The sequence below is a fragment of the Uloborus diversus genome, chromosome 5 (assembly GCF_026930045.1).
Source record: "Uloborus diversus isolate 005 chromosome 5, Udiv.v.3.1, whole genome shotgun sequence".
Lineage (NCBI taxonomy): Eukaryota > Metazoa > Arthropoda > Arachnida > Araneae > Uloboridae > Uloborus > Uloborus diversus.
The window spans coordinates 45,680,849-45,693,395 of record NC_072735.1 but is presented as its reverse complement, the minus strand read 5'-3'; the positions used below and the strand labels follow the sequence as shown (position 1 = coordinate 45,693,395).

Genomic DNA, 12,547 nt, shown 5'->3' with positions numbered 1-12,547 from the left:
GAAGCTTTCCTAAACAAAGAAAACAGTAAAATAACTTTTAAAAACAAAACAATAGAGTTTATTAGCATTTCATAATCCGTTATAAAAAACTTCGGGTGTCCTTAAACTAGGCTTTTCCCATAAAGTTGCGCATTTATTTTGATGGTGAGTAACACAGAAAATTTGCTATTTGTATTCCTGCTGTTGGAATTCTACCAATTCGACGTTTTCTTTTCTGAGAAAACTATTCTCATGCGAATTTTGAGAACGTGAAGTGGCAAAATCGAGTCAGACGCGTACAGAAGAGAGATGGCAATAGATGTCTCTGCAAGAATTCCTTGGAATACCCGGTGAAATTTATTATATCTTCACGAAAGAAAAGTGATTTGATGGTGACGGTGTTCGCTGGAAGAGCACCTGGAGACGGTGGTGTTGCAGAGGCTTCGGTCCCAAAATCAAATTAGCTGTATGTTACGTCATTGGACGCGCACAGTCAAGTGTAAACAATAAGCAATTCGGAATTGTTCAATAAAAAATACGGCTTAAAATTGCTTTGTAAAACTGTTTAAATCATCCTGGGATTAGCCTTAGCTTCTCTTGAAGCTCTTTGAACACTGTTGAAAGTAAAATAAGTAACTAAATGCCTCCTTGAGTAAATTTTGAAGTTAGCTGCCCATCATTCTTTTTTTTTTTCTCCGTGATAGCAATTGAGGGGAACTAGCCACTTTTACTGAACGTGTGCGAATTAAAATTGAAGTAAACGGCTTATGAGAAATTAACTTTACCTTGATAAATGGCAGAATAGCCTCTAAAAGTTGGGCACAGTTTTGAAGAGGAACGAAGTTTCCTTGAACTCAGCACCCATGGCATGAAACTGCTCACACCATGGGTAACTGCTAGTGACATACTCTTTGATTTAATGATGTTTTATTCCGTCTGTATTTGGATTCGGTTTTATTTCATAGCATTTGGCTTCAAACTCCAGAGTCACCGACTCGAATTCGATGCTCTATCCAAAAAGCCATATTGTATTTTATAAAGTAGACTCCGCCATAAGCATTTTGTAACTGTTTGATTCAGTTTATCGTAATCCATGTATGATATTAATATGTAACTTCTAATTATATGGAAAAAAGGTGAATAAGAGTCGTCTTTTTATAAAAAGCATTAGTTTTCCTTTTATTTCAAGTTAATGCGTGTCATTTTGAAAAATGATAGAAAAAAGATTTTTTAAATAGTTTAGACTGGAATCTTACTGTATAGTTGGTATTGATTCACGGGAAATAGGTTTTTTTTTCAGTTCTGGAGACACTGCTTGTTTCTGAATTTCATTCTCTATTTTGAATTTTTTTTCCTTTCAAGAACTATAATCTTTCATCTGTTTAAAATTTCATACATTTTTGTCATTTTACAGTAAATGATATAAATTTTCCTGCATTGAAAATTTCCGGCCTTTAATCTTTTAATACATTAGCATTATATTGAGTTTTACATTTTTCCATGTAGTGACTTTAAATTTTCGTATGATGCAGAAGGTGGAGGCGAGAGTAAAAATAAACAAAATACTTGCTCATAAAAAAAATGCTTACCAATTAACTTCCCGAGACAGAAATTACTTTTGCACCAAACTATAAGACAATTCTCAAATGTTCCATGTTATTTACGACCACCGTTCTGAGATTTCGCAGGTTTGAACGGACTCCCCGAGAAAATCAATTATCTTTGGGAAAAAATTTCTTAAATTGCTACAAATTCCTTATATGAGATTTTCACTGTCGAGAAAAATGTTTTTCGTCAAAATAACGACTCGTTCAGTTTGACGGAGATCAAAATGAAGGCTAACTGCATTCCCTGGATACTTTAGTTTTGCAAGAATTTCAGGCAAACTATGTTATTTGCTTACAATTCTACATAAGCTTTGGTCATATCTCTTACACTGCTTTAGAAACTATTACTGCAAACATATATTCTTAGAAGTTTTCTGATTCATTCTAAAAATATGACTAACGGAAAGGTTTCTAAAATCTTCAGAAAGATTTCAGGTTAATTTTTGGAAGCTTACTGACTTTTAGCGGAAAACGTTCCTGTGTTTTGCCAGATACGTTACTGGCGGAAATTAGGTATATTAACTGCCTATTATTTTCTTAGGAACGTTTCTAAATTAATTTGACGGTGGCTGTTTTTGTGCCAGATAAAACCGTTTCATACATACTGCGTTTCTGATAATTTATTAAAACTAAATATCCATGACCCAGACATATTATAAAATATTGATAGCAAGAAATACAAGACTTTTTTTCAGGCCACGACATCAATATCTTACGTTTAAAACTACTAAGGTAAAAAAATCATCAAAAGAAGGAAAGTAAAAATTCAGAAAAAATGTCCTGTACCATAAATTGCTTAATTCAATAATGCTGAAAAAAAAGTGTCTAGGCTTTAGAGTAAAGAAATATTTACGTCAGGTGTCGGTGATAGGTATCTAAAATTTAGATCCTGAAGTATTCTCATTCTTTTTATGCTATCCTCTATAAAATAGGACGGGTGGTTATGATAGAAAGTATTTCCGCTGCGAAACTTTCCTCCTTATTGAAAAGATTTTTCAGTTTCATTTGAATGAAATCTTTCTGCCGGAAACGAAAGAAAAGCTTTTTTGGGGATTAAATTTAGTTTTCTGACTATATTTTGTTCTGTGCTGCAGTTTTATTTATTTTCAGCGTGATTTCTGTAACATTGACGGCTATTTACTTGAAATTTAAATTGTAGTTTTATATAAAAATGAATATTTCTACTTCGTTTCACCCGCAGGACAGGGTTCTCGAAAGCATTTGGTAATTATGTTAGGTATTTTGCACTGCTTGCAAACAAATATAGGGGAGGGTGCCTCAAAGCAGATAGGTTTTCGAAGAACGCTCGAAATTTGTAGTTTTGGGATTTTTATCGCAAAAACTTCGATTTTATATCCTAGCAGGGCTCTTGAACTTCAAAATAAAATGATTTTTGTATTATTTCAAGCCCAATATTTATTTATTATTAAACTTTACAAACATTTGAAAAACCCGCTTTGCCCTACCAGGGAGCCCAAAGCGGGTGAGCTTAAGTAATTGTAGTTTGGTACATTTGCCAATCAAATTTGAAGTTATAAATGATTAAAATTGTAGCTGACTAGCTACCCGCGATTATATTAAAAATATATAAAACAGTTGTACTTAACCAATTTAAAGTCAGCACATTTTTTTTATAAAACATAAAGAAATAACTTATTAAATTAATAGACTAATTAATCATAACCTACAATTTAAAAAGGAAAGAAACGAAATGACTATCATAGTTTGTAGGTGGATGGTGTCAGAATAACTTAATATTATTGACAATCAAAAAAATAAGCTGGTCTTCAATTAATCATTAATAACTACTAACCTAATCTTTTATACAGCTTGAGGATTTTGTATTTTCCAGGGAGAAGGTTCTATTTCATTTGAAAAAGATTAAAGCAATTAAAGCTCCGGGACCAGATAATATTTATCCAAAAATTTTAGTTGAATGTGCAGAGGAATTAGTGGATGTTATTTTAAATATTTTTAATGCTTCTTATAACTCTGGGACAGTGTCAGAGGATTGGAAGCTGGCAAACATAACGCAACTCTTTAAGAAGGGCTCTAAAGATAATGCTGGGAATTATAGACCTGTAAGTCTGACTTCAGGATTCTTTTGTAAGATTTTCGAAACTTTGGTCAAAATTAATATTATGAATTTCTTAGAGACTAATAGTCTGTTGACTAATTTGCAGTATGGGTTCAGGAAAAGTAAAACGTATGCTACTAATTTATTGCATTTCTGCGACAAGGTTACCTCAGCTTTAGACAACAAAAAGTGTGTGGATGTTGTTTATATTGATATTCAAAAAGCTTTTGATAAGGTACCGCATGTTGCTCTTCTCAGCAAATTAGCTGATATAGGAATAGGAGGAGAAACTTTACTTTAGGTTAGAAATTGGCTGACTGGAAGGAAACAAAGAGTAGTTGTGAGGAGAAATTATTCTAAATAGAGTGATGTTTTAAGCGGGGTTCCTCAGGGTTCAGTTTTAGTTCTCTTGTTTCTTGTTTATTATTTTTATCAATGAGAATATTTCTTGAAGCATGAATTGTTTTGCTGATGATGTAAAAGTAATGGGGGTTGTAGAAAATGAAGAACAGGTAAAACAGCTTCAAGAGGATTTAGATCATATTGCTAAGTGGGCGGATAAATGGGGTATGGCAGTTAATATAGGGAAATGTTAAGCGCTACACTTAGGTCATGGAACTAAGCGTACGAGTCATTGTTTAAAGGGTTCAGTCATTAGTCAGGTAGAAAATGTTATGGATCTGGGTATCTCAATAAATCAGGACTTCAAGTTTAGTGACCAGTGCAGCATTGCAAGTAACAAAGCCAACAAAATGCTTGGGTTTATCAATAGATCTATTTCAAACAAATCTAAGAAGGTTCTTCTTTCTGCCTTTATATAGGAGTTTAGTAAGATCTCATTTGGTGTATACTGTTCAGTTTGGTTGCCTTATCTGAAGAAAGATATTTCTGTATTGGAAAGGGTTCAAAGAAGAGTAACTAGACTAGTAGGGGGACTTTCAAATTTAGATTATGATACCAGACTTAATAGGCTTAATATGCATAGCCTGGAGCAAAGGAGAGTCAGAGGGGACATGATTCAGTTATTTAAATTTATCAAAATGGAATATGTTGGGCCATTCCACGGAAAACGGTAATTTTGTCCCGCACGTGACGCTTCATATATTTCATAAAATATAATATTTTAAAAAGATAATGAACAAAATTTTGTTGCTTAAGAAATCACAAACGCATGGGTGACTTATTAAGCAAAAACTTTCTTCATAAATTATTTCTTTTTTTTATGAAATGTAGGAACCGTCACGTGCGAGACAAAGTGACCATTTTCAATGGAATGGGCATATACGTATTATTTTTTCAATGGTTCGTCCCAGAAAAGTTTTTACAGCAGTAGTTTTCTTTTGTGAAGATATAAAAAAGAGCGCTTTGAATGATTAACAAATTTTACCAAGGTTTCATTCTTTTAATGAGGGGCAATGCAGCTGCTAATTTAAACACGGGACTTCAATACCTTAAATTTTTTCTATACTTGTTCTACTTATACACATAATTTGTCTTTTTAATTTTATTCTAAACTAACTTTGGAAATTATGCTAAGTTTTTTTAAATTATTATTTTATTTACTTTTTTTATCATCCGCTCTTTTCATCTTCTACTTTGTTTTACTAATTGTAATTTTCATGACTTCCATTATTTCTTAATTTATATCTTTATATCGCCTCCTTTTTTGCCTTTTCTGCAGCAGTCAATGCGATTTCTGCAATTTGTTTGAGTATTATTAAAAGAGAAATGTGACTGATGTTATATATTTTAAATGAATTTTAAATAATTAAATTCAACTATCTCTAAGTATTTAAGGGGTAAAGATATCATCATAAATGAAGAGAATATGACTTTTTATAAACTTGGGTTTGTTTTTGTTTAAGCAATGCAAACTTATATACAATTTTGTGACTGCTGTTACATTAGTATGAAGCCTAGTTTAAAAACAATTGCTACAAGACAATTATAACAGTTTAAAGTTTCTTTGGTCTAATCTCTTTCTAGGTAAACCACATTTCAATAAAAAGTAAAATTTTAGACATAGAAATTTATTTCATAAGAGAAAAAAAAAAGATTAACTTTTGGAATCCCTAATGCAACGACACATGGACACTGAGTAGTGTTGTCAAAATTTGCCTATAAAACTTACAAAAAAATGTGTTCATAACTGTTTTCGTATAGTTTTATAAAAATAGTATTTTTTACCACATATGAAAGAAAAACATTGAACTGATACAATGAAGTTTTTTTTTTTACTGTGATGTCCCTAGTTTCATAGACATGCTCATAAATTAAATATAATTCAAAAAAATTTTTGAATAAAAAAGAAATATGATTTTTGATTTATCGGCTAATTTACAGGATGATTTCTCAAAAATATGGTAACAAAGCGAGAATCACCGTTAAGTTAAATAAACACCCCCTTTAAAAGATGAGGATCGATTGTCTTGTTTTTTTCAAGGCACTTACGCAAAAAATATCTTTATTTTCTTCAAAAAGTAAAAATACAGAATGAGTAGCAATTGTCTATGTTAAGTGACCTAAGCACTCGTGCAGAAACCGCGAATGAAATTTCTTAGTAACAACTTTACAGAAAATGATTCTTAAGAATGCTTAGCGAATCTCTACCACAACTTGCATTGCTCTAAGAATTGTGTGTTGCAGGATAAATCTGCCGAACATTTTAGCACTGAACGTTTTCTTCGTCCAGCATATGTCATTTCGTTTGATGTACGCAGCATTAAGTGCATTTATTTCTGCAGAGCCTTGGTGTATTAAATAGTTCAAGCTACCACTTTGAAAATAATCGCGACGGATATATGAGAGATTTACTGATTACAGCTCTATTGTTTTCTAAACCCATAACCACCAAAGTGTATGCCCACTTTCCGGAGTTCGGGCAGTTAAAGATGCATATCATTAACACTTTGTTAATATTTACTTCTTTGTCTGAAAATATGGTATTTTTAATCTTTAAAAGAAAGGAAAAAATATAGTTAAAAACACATATGACTAAAGTTAAGAGAAATTGTTTTGCCGACGTAAAATTTCATTTCTCTATTTTTCCCTAGTTCTCGTCATTTTGTCGATATGAAATCCCTACATAATTTCAAGGGTGAAATTGAAAGGGAAATACAAGGGTAAAAGGAAATTTTGTTTCAGCGAAATGTAAGGGACACCGAAATAACTACGTTTAAATGCACAATAAGGAAAACAATTCATAAATGTAAAAACAAATTAAAGAAAATATGTGAAAAGAAATTTAGAAAAATGGTTTCGAGGTGCAGACCCCCAGGATATATTTTAATTTTGTTCCAGATTTCAAGGCAAGGTGTGGGTGTTATGGGGGTATCGCGCTCAAACAAAGAAACAAACAAACATCGTCTTTTTACTTTCTTTTACAAGAAAGGAAGTATTGTATTCGCAAAAAAATTTTCCCTCTAAAATCGTCCTTAGTTTCCATTTTGCTCACCCCCGAATTAATGTTGAGTTTTTTTTCAACCCGACCACACGCGGATAAGTAAGTGCCTAAAAACGTATAGACACCCGAAATATCCATTTTGACATTTCCCGAGTTAATTACAACGACTTTTTTCGTGACGTCTTTATGTACGTATGTGCGTAGGTGCGTATGGCGGATGTGCGGATGTATGTCGCATAACTCAAGAACGGTATGTCCTAGAAAGTTGAAATTTGGTACGTAGACTCTTAGTGGGGTCTAGTTGTGCACCTCCCTTTTTGGTTGCATTCAGATGTTCCAAAGGGGGTCTTTTACATCTTTTTGGGAGGAAATCAATGCAATTTCAATGCAAACTCAAGTGGTGTTATAATTTATGCAAACACTTTGCAATATATCGCGAACCTTTTGGTCGCCAAGTTTTGTCGCCATTTTTTTTTAAATCTGATTTCAATTTGTCCATTGTTGGTGATATTTAGAGAGTTAACTATTGAATCCTATTAAAATTGCCTATAGTGGGGAAATAACTTCAAATTGGGGTAAAAGGAAGTCATGTTATGCACAGATCAGTTCGTTTATATACTCGTATATAGGTTTTTGCGAATCCGTCTTACAATTGATAGTACTGAAACAGAAAACTGCCTTTGAATAATCCGCACAATGTTTTAAAAACAGTGATCGTTCCTTTTATTTTAATTTTGCAGATAAAGTCATGAAACATGTCTCTTAAGTAAACTTCAGAAGTACTAACATGGAAATCACCTTACCATATTAAATGCAGTAATGTAAGTTTTACACTGGTAATTTTCTTCTTGACGGATTCGATCTTCTAAAGTACTTTGCCTAATTACTTCGTGATTTCAAGTAAAATGCAAGCAGAGTAGTTTCAAAATGGATTTCTATTTGCGTATTAATTAGCAGTTTGTAACTGAGTGATGGAGTAAGTGGTAATGGTTTAATAACTCGTAAAATACAAACGCAGTCAGCATTTGAAATTAGCAAGAAACTCTTTTTCTTAAAAATTATTACAGGCAAACATTAACTTTATAAGTGTGGTAAGAATGAAATTAAATCAGTTGTTTTTAAGTCGATGAAGTGTTTTTAAAAATTGAAATTTTTATCATTGTAAATAAAAGGCTATGCTCAAATATGAATCGATTGTTTTCAGATTTTGCACTGCTAATAGAAGTGTTTTAATTATTTTACTGATTCAGAATCATCAAGATGTTTGTGCCTTTTCACAGGAACTGTAATGAGTCGGCTAAACGCGGGAATTAGGATAACATACATTTTCGTTGGGTGCCTTTACACACGCAATGAGTCGGTTTAATGCTGAGATAACGATAAAATACATTTCAATTGGGTGCCTTGAGACACGAAATGCAATAAGTCGGCTTAATACAGAGTTTAGGATAAGATACGTTTTCATTGCTACCTGCACTTGAAAAATGCTAGGGTTCAACTAACCCAAGTCCTACCTAGTGACAAGTAGTATCAAAATACCTGCAATGTATATTCAGCAAATTACCGCCCATTAGCCAGGGCTAAAGCAAAAATACGTGAAATACACCGCCAGCTCAGCCATTTCCAGCCGAGGACTGCAGTTTCGTGCTTATTACCACTCATCAGCCCGGCCTAGGAAAGTGACTGAGCAGAAGATGGAAAACCTCTTAAGGAAGCCAAGAGTGCGAAACAAACTGGTAGCTAATATGGAATTAGCAGACCAGACGAGTGACCGAAGCAATGGTTCGGTTCAACTCGAAGATTGAACGCGAGGCAAGGTATATTCAGTAAATTACCGCCCATTAGCCAGGGCTAAAGCAAAAATACATGAAAGAACCGAACCATTGCTTCGGTCACTCGTCTGATCTGCTAATTCCATATTAGCTACCAGTTTGTTTCGCACTCTTGGCTTCCTTAAGAGGTTTTCCATCTCCAACTCAGTCACTTTCCTATGCCGGGCTGATGAGTGCTAATAAGCACGAAACTGCAGTCCTCGGCTGTAAATGACTGAGCTGTCGGTGTATTTCACGTACCTGCAATGGTTTCCTGTTTTCTCCTTACAAGGCAAAATTTTCCTATCGCGGTTTGATTATGCTTCCAATGATTTCTACTTCTTAGTCTGCATAAACAAACTTTTTGTTTTGTGAACCTTGACATGTGAATTAGAATGTCAAAAATAATTGCGGTCTGATGATGAATATATCAGTTCTATTCGCAAAAATGCGATCAATATTTTTTAAGCCAATTTAAGCATTCTGAATATCTTTTTTTCTGTCAAAAAAAAGCATTCCAATGCCCTAAGTTTATGCTTTAAATATCGGCACCTGTCCCAATTTTTGAGTATGCATGTAGACTCTGTAATCCTTTTTTCTAGAACTGTGCATGAAAAAGTTTTATTTCCTTTTGAGATTTTTCTTACCAAAGCTAAAAATTATTCTTTAAACAATTTGATCACTAACAAAATAAGAAATAGGTGAAAGAGGAAAGTATGCTAGTTTAGTTCTGAATGATGTTATTGTTGTTTAAAGTAAAAAAAACAACGTAAATAAAGCACAAATTTAGAAGAAAATACAGCATATAGCTGTATTTTCTTCAAAATTTGTGCTTTAGTTACTTTGTTTATTCACTTTAATCATATTGTAGCACAAAGCTTATATGATAATTTTTCCTTGAAGTTATTGTTGGTTTTTAGCAGTCGCAGCGTTTTTTCTGACGCGCAAAGTTTTAAAAGTAGTATTTTTCCCTTTTCGCTATAGTAATGGACTTGCACACTGAAATGTTTAGTTTGAAAACTGAAATTTCCCCAAAAAATGCCGTTGTTTGATTTACTGAAATATGACTCCAAACAAAACGGATAGAATCAATTCGACGCCGCTTTAATATTAGAAACGAACTGGTTTTTATCAATAGTTTATTTTTGTTTACATATACTAATTAATTTACCCGATAAAAAAGGAGCATATGCAAAAGTGGAGAGCAACAGATTTGTGACCGCTAGTGGTAGAAAATCGATATACTTATGCAGAAAAGAAGGCTTGTTTCCCTTCGAGTAAGGTTTAAACGCTTGTTTAAATATTCCACGTGAATAATTTAGCTTTTTGAGACAGTTTTACAATTAAATTTTATGCTTAATGCAATAAGATTTTGCTTTATGCTACTGCAATTTGTTTTCAAATATTTTAATTGTCATATGAAGGTTATAAAATTACAATAAGACGAAGTAATACTATAACAAAATTAGTTTTATGTAGTTGTTAATGGTGGGTAAAATACATTATTTTTCTTTTAAACCTGTGCAAGTACAGAAATCATTTAAAAATTTGTTAACGATTACCAGATGTTTTCAATTTTGCTACCCAATTTTAATTTTAAAAATATATTTAGACTTTTACTTATTAAGCTATAAACTGCACAACCTAAAGAATTTTTTATGAAATGTGTTCATTAAACAAAAATTGCTTTTGAAACATAAACATTTATGCATTAATTCGTTAAAAAAAAAAAAAAAAAAAAACAATGCGAAAGTTTTTCCAGTAATTCTAAAGACACTCATCTTCTAAAATACTTTATGTTGCTTATTTGGAAGCGCTTATTATAAGCTTTATTTTTATTAACAGTGTTACAAAGAAGCTTCAACAAAAAATGCGATGATTCTGTGTTTAGTTGAATGCTAATAATATTTTTTTTCCTTTTTTTTTTTTTTTGAAATTTATCTTCTTAGTAAAGTTTTTCATGCTTTTATTCATTTATTTTAAGTAAAACTTATTTAAATAATTCGAAGATGTAATATTTTGTTTTATTCAGAAAAATTCATTTTCAGACTCCTTTTTATTCCGGAAGAATGTTGAAAAGAAGAGAAATAGAGAAAACGGAAATTTGTTACTAAAAAAAACTGTCGAAATATAACCCCCCCCCCCCACCCCACCCCCCACCCCAAAAAAAGTTCAGTTCCGATTTTATTCACGAAGTGTATATGTAAAGAAAAAGATTTTCAATACAATTAAAAAAATATGATTTCTTTACATTTAAAGAAAAATGTCTTTACTTTATATGTAAAGAAAAATGTCTTTACTTTATTTGTAGAGAAAGATGCAGTTAGGTTTTTAAAGAAAAATGTCTTTACTTGATATGTAAAGAAAAATCTTTTCAATGTATTTAAAGAAAAATGTCTTTACTTTATATATAAAGAAAAATGTTCACTTTATCCGTAAAGAAAAATGCTTCTTACTTGATATGTAAAGAAAAATTTTTTGCAGTAAATTTAAAGAAAAATTTTTGCCGTAAATTTAAAGAAAAATGTCTTTGTTTTATATATAAAGAGAAATGTTTTCTATACATTTAAAGAAAATACTTTACATGTAAAGAAAGAGGTTTTCGTTCCAGGAAGCCTTGATTTCAGCAACTTACCATTTCGAGCTATATACACGCCATGGCTACTCCTTATCAAAACTTTTCCATTATGCATACACATGCACAGTGTTTATTTGATTGAGAAGCATAATTAAAGTTATTCCCAGAAGATCTTAAGCACTTGTAGTCAGCATAAAGGACGGTGTGCGCTCAGGTCATTAATTAGATCGCGAGCTGAACTACGGTCTACAAAATGTGTCATTGTCTGACAAGTTGGAAAGATGCTACAGTGCTGTGAAAGATTCTGACAGGATACCTTGGTAGAATTGAAAGTAAATTATGCGGAATTATTCATTTTATGTAAATCTTTCCCTCACAAAGCTGTGATTTGCATTAAAAATTCAGCTTTTAATTCATTACGAAGTATCTACATACTTCATTTATATCTCTTATTTCTCACTATAGCAGTGCTTTAGAAATATCGTTTAGCGAAAATAAAACAGCTTTGTTCTGTTTTAATATCAATGTTTATTTTAGATAAGAAATTTCATTTTCATACACTGAAAACTTAAAATATTGATTGCATTTTGATGAGGGGATTTTTAACTGTATTCTCCATATCATAATGCTAATTTTAAAAAGCAATAACAATTAAATGTTTTGTACAAAAAATGGAGAAATCAATTAACTTAACTTCTGTGTGTTAGTGTATATGTAATTGCTGCCTGTAGAACTCCTTTTTAAGCCTGGTGCTACCGAATTGGCAAATTCCTGTGATTGATCAAAATGTGCACATTTTACTACCTTTTACATCTAATATAGAAAACAGTATTGGATTTGCATTTTGATTAATTTGCACGTTTTGAGGTGTGCTGAACCCATTTCGAACATTTTTGGGAAATGTCTGTATGTGTGAGACCGGTTATTTGTGCCCGCTCAAGAACAAAAACTGCAGCATGATATCGAACAAAATTAAGTGCACATATGTGCCCACAAATGAATTGGTGGACATCAGTTTTTGGCAGAAATTCCTCCTAGGGGGCAGCAATTGAACGTTTTTTCCATTATGCGTGCCTACTATATCTCAGGAAG

At 32.2% G+C, this 12,547-nt stretch overlaps 1 protein-coding gene across 1 annotated transcript in view; it reads left to right on the top strand.

The window, feature by feature from the left end:
- Positions 1-12,547, top strand: part of LOC129222898 (cell adhesion molecule DSCAM-like) — a 194,745-nt gene that overhangs the window by 121,051 nt on the left and 61,147 nt on the right. The gene's annotated exons all lie outside the window — the stretch shown is intronic.